Below are 7,695 nucleotides of genomic sequence, written 5' to 3'. Positions count from 1 at the left end.
TAAAGCTTCAGAATCATATCCTGGTTATTACAGGAGCAAAAACCTGAGATATCTGGGACTTCCCCAGACTCTAAGGGCATAGAGCAGATGACCACTTCCACCCAGTCTGATCTAATTATATCTGGAAAGTTGTAGCAGAGTACAACCATCAGCTAAAATGGTGAAAAAAAGTAGAAAAAAAAGACAAAGTTAAAAACAGAATTTAGGTTTCAAAATGACATAAGATGCTTTCCTGGATTTACCTTTAACTCACCTTGTTTATCATAGTTATTTCCATCTTTCTCTTTTGCTCCAGGTTTTTAAATCTGTCATGCTATGCCTCCCCTTACCTAATATCTCTTTCTCACCAGGAAAAGTCATTTTGAGCTTCAATCACTAATCATGTAGGTTTTCATCTACATTAATAATGGAGATAGCTTGATGACCCTATTAAGGGGTGATTTTGACCCTTTTAAAAACATCCCTAAGGAAGATGTGAAACTATTGTTACCTTATTGAGAGGGGAAAATTGTCTTAGACTAAATATCAGTTATTAAATATATCTCCAGGTAAATTGGTTGGAATAGAACCATTGCTAGTCCTTCCTGGAAGATAAATTTCAATAATAAGAGGAAAGAGAGGAAGATCCATTTTCTTTTTTCTTTTTCTTTTTCAATTATATGAAGAGATAATTTTCAACATTCATTTCAACATTCTAAATTCAAGGTTTTCTCACTCCCATCCTCCTCTTCCCCCAGTCTAGGATGGCAAGTAATCTACTACAGGTTATACATGTACAATTGTGTTAGATATATTTCTGTATTGCTCTTGCTGTGAAGGAAGAATCAGAACACAAAGCGAAAACCATGAGAAGGGAAAAGCAAACACAATTAGAAGGATGAAGATAGTATGATTTGATTTGCATTGAGAGTCTGTAGTTTTTTCTGGATGTGGTTCCATCTTTTAGAATTGCCTTGGATCACTGTATTGCTGAGAATAACTAAGTCCATCATGAATGGACTGGATAATATTACTGTTAAAGAGTACAGTGTTCCATAGTTCTATTCACTTCACTCAGCATCAGTTCATGTAAGTCTTTTCAGATTTTTCTGAAATCTTCCTGCTCATTGTTTCTTACATAGCAATAATATTCCATCCATTCATTTGTCACAACTTGTTCAGCTGTTTCCCAATTGACAGGCATTCAGGAGGGACTATTTCCAAGATAAATGGTTTAACTTGAATCATAGGGAGTATGTTCTTATATAGGAACAACCACCCTTTTGTTCTGATCTATATGTAAGTGGGGTGCTCTGGTCATATTTTGATAATTTTATTATTTGCAGAGACTGAATCAAATGTGAGACTTGTATATTGTAAGAAGTACTAAGAAAACAGACCATAGAAAATAATTAATCAGATTAAAGTCAGCTACATTTTTAGTCAGTTTCCAGTTTTCCAGATTCTAATTTTCCTGTGATCAAGAGAACAACTTGGAAGTGAAAGCTGAAGACTGCTGAACCCCAGAACTATTTTGGGATGTTGGACAAGTGGATTGGGTGGTTGACCTGCTTATGACTAAGCCTGAAGAAATGAGGATTTGGCTAGTCCCAATGATCTAGAAATAAGGAATCTCACAGAAGGGACTGTTTTAACTCAGGAATTGGATCTAAGAACAGAATTCAGAGCCATGCAACTTTTCTACCACTCCTTCAGTAGCCTTGATGCTTCTACCCCTTCATTCTTTCCTCTGCTTTGGTTGTTGAGGTCTTCCCCAGAACCTGCATTTGAGGAAATGATGGAGCTAGTCATGTTCACTTCTCTTTCTGTTCTGTTTTTGACCTTTCAGTCTTCGCAGTCTTACTGCTACCTTGATAAGTTCTCTCCCCACCTGCTTTTTTAGCTCCCTTTTTATGTGTAGTCTTCTGTATTGAAATTAAGTTTCTTGAAGGCTTGTTTTTCTTTCTGCTTGTACTTCTATTTCCAGCTCTTGGCTCACAGCTTGACTAGTTAGTGGCTTAATAAATGCTCTAGTTATTTATTTAGGTTTTTATCTATATGCCTCTTGGTGAGAAGATGCTTTAGTGTACTTGATACTTAGTGTTTAGAGGAATTGTGGCAAGGGACTAAAGCTAGAATATGATGGAGTGAAAGACCTGGATTTTCAATTGTACTTTTATAATGAGTTACTCAGCCAATGGGGGGTCCAATGACAAGAGGAGAAAATTGTATTAGCAACTCCTAGGTGGCCTGCCCAAGTATCTTTCTTCTCTAAGGGAGTCTGAGCCCTCAGAGAAGTTCCATAATGGCAGGTAGGTGGTGCAATAGATAAAATATTCTGGAATCAGGAAGACCAGAGTTCAAATTTGATCTCTGACAGTTAGTAGCTGTATGCATTGGACAAATCATTTCACCTTTGTTTAAATAAATTTCCTCACTTTAAAATGGGGATAATAATAACACCTACCCATCAGGATTATTGTGAGGATCACATGAGACAAGAATTTTAAATCCCTTAACCCAATGTCTGGTACATAGTAACCACTATTAGTATTATCTCAAGGGGATGATGGTGAAGCAAAGTATCATTGGAATGATAGAGTATTGTCTATTAAATAGGTCCAAGTATAGTTTCTTTCTAAGGGCAACCTGGATTTGAAGGTGGGATGGAATGTGGAGGACTTTTGGAACATGAGGAAAAAGTCACAAACACTGGAAAGGTAAGAGAATTTATTTTTATGGGATATTGGGACTCCTTTGCATTTTTTGCAGGATGAAATAGAGTCCAATGCCCACTATGTGCTTTGTTACTTTGAGTATTTACATGATCTAGAAACCCTTTTCTGCCATCATCTGTGGAGACTTAGACATAAACTATATAAACCATAGATTCATTGATTTTTGGGGGAATGGCCAAAATTGGACTCAACTCAGGTCCCAAAATTATAGCAATATAACATTTTGAAAGTTTACAAAATACTTTCTTCAACATATAGCTATAATGGTGGTAGTATTATGATATATCTCTCTCATCCCTAACACCTCTTTTTTTACAACAAGAAAACTGAGACTCAGGGACATTAAATAATTTTGCCTAGAGTCAGATTTCTAGGAAGTGGCAGGAATGATATCTGAATGCTGTTTGGCTGACTTCAGGTCCAGTGCCATTTCCATGCCACTAGGCTTCCCCTTTTAAAAAGCACCAGGGACCTTGCAATCACAGTTCCAATATTTCTTTCCCACTTTTCTTCTTCCTTGATTTCTATGCATTGTTTGGCAGTTTAAAAATATTCCATCATGTTTTAATTTTAGTTTACATTTTTTACTGTCCACCCCTTTGAATCAGTAATTTTCCCTCTCAGAAAAATACTTCCCCTCTCTTGACTTCTTTCTCTTTTTCTTTTCTAATTAGTCATTCACTAACTCACCCTCTTTCCTTTTACTCTTAACATGGAGATGCCCCCAAGGTTCCCTCCTTGACTATTCTCTCCCTGGGAATCTCATTCACATTTATGACTTGAAATCATATTCTTACACAGAACCCTCAGATCCTTATGGCCAGTCCTAACTACTTTTGGATGTCCCAGACCTGCATCTCCATCTGCTAGTAGAATATTGCCCCATAAGCGTCTCAGACTCAACTAGTGCATATGGTCAGACTGAGCTTACTGACTAAGAGTGGTGGTCTGCCAAGAGAAATGAACTTGCAGTCCAGAGACTCAAACTTGATCTGAACTTTGGCACAAAAGCCATGTGATCTAAATTATTTCCTCTCTAGGAGTCTCACTGTCTTCATTAGTAAAATGGGATTAATAATACTTTTAGAGGATTTTGTTTTTTTTTTTCAAACCTTAAAAGCTTAAAACCTTAAAAAAAGGATTTGAAATATTATTTCTTGGGGCAGCTAGGTGGCGCAGCAGATAGAGCACCGGCCCTGGAGTCAGGAGTACCTGAGTTCAAATCCGGCCTCAGACACTTAATAATTACCTAGCTGTGTGGCCTTGGGTAAGCCACTTAACCCCACTGACTTGCAAGAAAAAAAAAGAAATATTATTTCTTCATAAATTTTCCCCCTTTTCCCTGATTTTACTAGTTTTCTGTATGGTATTACCAGTCATTCACGTTTCCACGTTTGAGACTTTAAAATAAAATTTTCACTTCCATCATTTGGCATATCTAATAAGTTGTGGCAGTGCCTTCAGATCTTTAACTGTTGAAATGCTTTTCAAAATGTCTGTTCTCTATGATATATAGTTCTATGCCTTTTTGTTCTATGTATGTAAATGATTTTGCTTCTTAGCATTTTGTACCTGTAAATGCTATCTTTCCTCAGCTTGAGGAGTGTCAATGAATCAGTACCAATTCTTATCTATTTCATTTGAATCTATATAATTTATCCCTAACTGTTAATTAGAAAGGTCTTTAATCCCCTCATTAGATTTTTATATATTGGAAATTTCTACTCCTCCCCTATGAAGTCTCAAAATGTTGCATGTAAAATCTCAAAATAAAAACCCAGATCAAACAGAAGCACCTCTTTGTGTCCCTGAGAGAAGAAAACACTAGTCTCCTGCCAAATAATTGCCTTGTGATCTGTAGGTGTTAATTGTCATTTGTTCTTTTCCTCAGTCTCCTAAAATGGAGAAATAGTCGCTTCTTTTCTTTTTTTGAAGTTTAATTATTTTAGTAACAAAAATCTGTTTTCTCTCCATCTTACTCCTCCCCCACTATTGGAAAAACAAAATCAAATCATACTCTTGCAAGAGACATGTATAGTCAATAAAACAAATTCCCATAATTTCATGTCTTAAAAAGTTTCAATCTGCATCTTGAGTCCAACACTTTCTGTTACCAAATGATCAGTATATTTTATCATCAGTTCTCTGAAGTTGTGGTCAGTTATTACATTGATGAAAATTAGTCTTCAGAATTGCCTGTCTTTTTTTTTTATTATTATCTTTAGAGGCAGCTAAGTGATGGACTTGGAGTCAGGAAAATCTGAATTTAGATCCTGCCTCAGACACTTACTAGCTGAGTGATGCTGAACAAGTAATTTTACTTCTATTTGCCTCAGTTTTTTAAACTATATCTTGCGGTATTGTTGTGAGGATCAAATGAGACAATATTTGTAAAGTGGTTAGCACAAGATCTAACACATAATAAAGCTTTATATAAATGCTCATTCTCTTTGTCTTTTCCTGTTTCTGTTCTGCATATTTTGTTTTTATCAGTTCATACAAGTCTTCCCAGGTTTCTTTGAAACCATCTCTTTGATAGTTTCTTAAGCCCAAGTCTAGTCTGCTCTCTCTTTTCATAACTATATGAATACAATTTCCATCTAAGCTCAGATATCCCTATAGTACCTAGAATCACAGATAAGACCCTCCATATTCCCTTTCTTAGTTAACCTTGTGTTAATCAGGGAACATTCCAGTTCCATCATCTTAACCCCTGTGGGTTCTGCCCCTCTAAATTTTGACTAGAGTCATAATTTGATGGCTTTTGGAGTTTTTTGGGGAACAAGTTTCTGGAATTCTTGCCTTCATGCCACCATCTTGGCTCTGCCCCTGTGCTTGAAGATCTAAAAGCAAAGATCTCAAAGCTAGAAGTGGAGGTAGCAGAATAATATCTTTACACAAATCACTATCCTAGGATCTCCAAAGAGGAGAGAGGATCTCTAACACAACTTAGAGGTGGAATTTTTCCCATACAGAAAAAGAAATCTAGAAAGTCACCTTTGGGGTGCTATCCTATTGCCCTAAACTGGATATAGTCTGTAGCATTCTACTCTTATATCTGATTTACTATGGATAGTATTATTTAATTAATATCCTTTGGTCCTATAACTTAAGTACATAGATTTTCTTCCCCTTATCTAGAAACTTGGAGGCAAAGTTTTCACAGAATTCATCTTTTGGAGAGGTATTCATCTCCAAACTATGAATTGAAATGGGTAGGAAAAATTGATTATCTCTTTTTCATTTTTAAATTCCTTGAATTCAGGAATTTTTTTTCAATGATGTAGCCATAATTTACAAGTTCTGTCAATTCTACTTCTACAATGGCTATTGCATCTATCCATTATGGTCTCAGTTTTTTCAAATGTATAGAATGGAACTGAGAAGATGATCTCTAAGGGGCCCTTACAGAAAGGAATGGCCCAGTTGAGAATAACATTCTTCAAAGTGAGTGATCCTGAAGGGGCGGGGTAGACATGTTACCAGGAGAGCAAAGTATCACCAGAATACACTCACTCTAAAAAGTAATTGATGTAAGACAAACATTGAAGGTAGTTCTTACAAGTGTATTGAGAAAGAAGGGAGCTCTTGTAATGACAAGAACAAATATAAATCTCTAAAAGGATCATTGCACCTTTTAGAGTTCAGATCTTTCATATTTATAGATGAGAAAACCAGTTCTTGACAATTGTTATAATTTTGGTATGAATATTATTTCACTTTGAGATCTTCCAACACAAAAGTCTGATTTATTGTTGATTATCTAGATTTAAGAAAGTGATGAATAAAATGTCGATAAATATAGATTAAAATTAAAGATGTATCATATGTACATTTTTTTTACACCCTCAAACACCTGTTGTTAAATATTTACAAGTAGACTGCTTCATAGAAAATAGATAGAAATGCTAGTCCTTGAACCCAGGACTCCTGAGTAAAAAATCCAGTGTTCTCTCCCTTATATTAAGATGCCTTTAAGTATAGAAACACTGTCAATAGTTTCACATAATGTTTAGGACTGAATGATATTATAATTATTTAGTCTAATTCATTTCTGAAATGAATAAACTGAGACATAGCCTTTATAGAAAACTGAGAAAGGGATAATCAGAACTTATTAATACACTTCCAATGCTTTCTTGGTGTTCTGACTCCAGATGTAGGATCCTGTTTTGTTTTTTCCCCCAGCAGCAATACTCCTTGAACAGAGAAGATTGTTTCACTAAATTATTAAACTCAATATAGTTATTAAACATATTCAAATCCTCTGCTTTATTTTTTCATTTACTAAGCAATCTTTTATTTTGTAATTTGGTTTCCTGTGTGAATGTGTTAGTCTAGAAAGGAAATGTCCACTGTAGGAGACTCAACTTCCTTTCACAATGAAAACTCAAATGAGTCAATTAGGTTTTAATTTTGTGTATGCTTAGTGTCTAATCTGATATTCTTTAATTTAGAATTAAATATTTCTGATATTTCTGATCAAAAGTTGTTCTATCAACTTATAATTGAGTTCCATAAGTTTGGAATGTTCACTTCTGCCCCTCCACAAGGTCTGTGTCTCTAGTTATAAATCTGAAGGCAGGCTCTTTCTGTGTGAAAAGTCTAGTGCCCTCTAATTGCAATCTGCAAGTTTTACTGCAAAAGCTGTGTAAACTATCAATTAAGGGCTATCCTGAGAAGACAGGATATTTTGTTATCTAGATAAGAAACTGAATACATTCTTGTACTTATTTTGGAAAGGAAGATATTCCAATGTTTTATATGCCCATATCATATATACAGGATTTAGACATATAAAACAATATTATAAACAAACTAGAAGATCAAGGAATAGTATACTATGGAAAGGGAAGCAGTTTATAACCAAGGAAGAGATGGACAACATCATTACAAACAAACTAGATAATTTTGATTACATAAATTAAAAAACTTTTGCACAGACAAAACCACTATATCCAAGATCAAAAGAATCCTG

Source organism: Macrotis lagotis, chromosome 2 (genome assembly GCF_037893015.1).
Source record: "Macrotis lagotis isolate mMagLag1 chromosome 2, bilby.v1.9.chrom.fasta, whole genome shotgun sequence".
In the NCBI taxonomy this organism is placed as follows: Eukaryota; Metazoa; Chordata; class Mammalia; order Peramelemorphia; family Peramelidae; genus Macrotis; species Macrotis lagotis.
The sequence above is the reverse complement of the archived record's forward strand: the minus strand, read 5'-3'. Positions refer to the sequence as shown.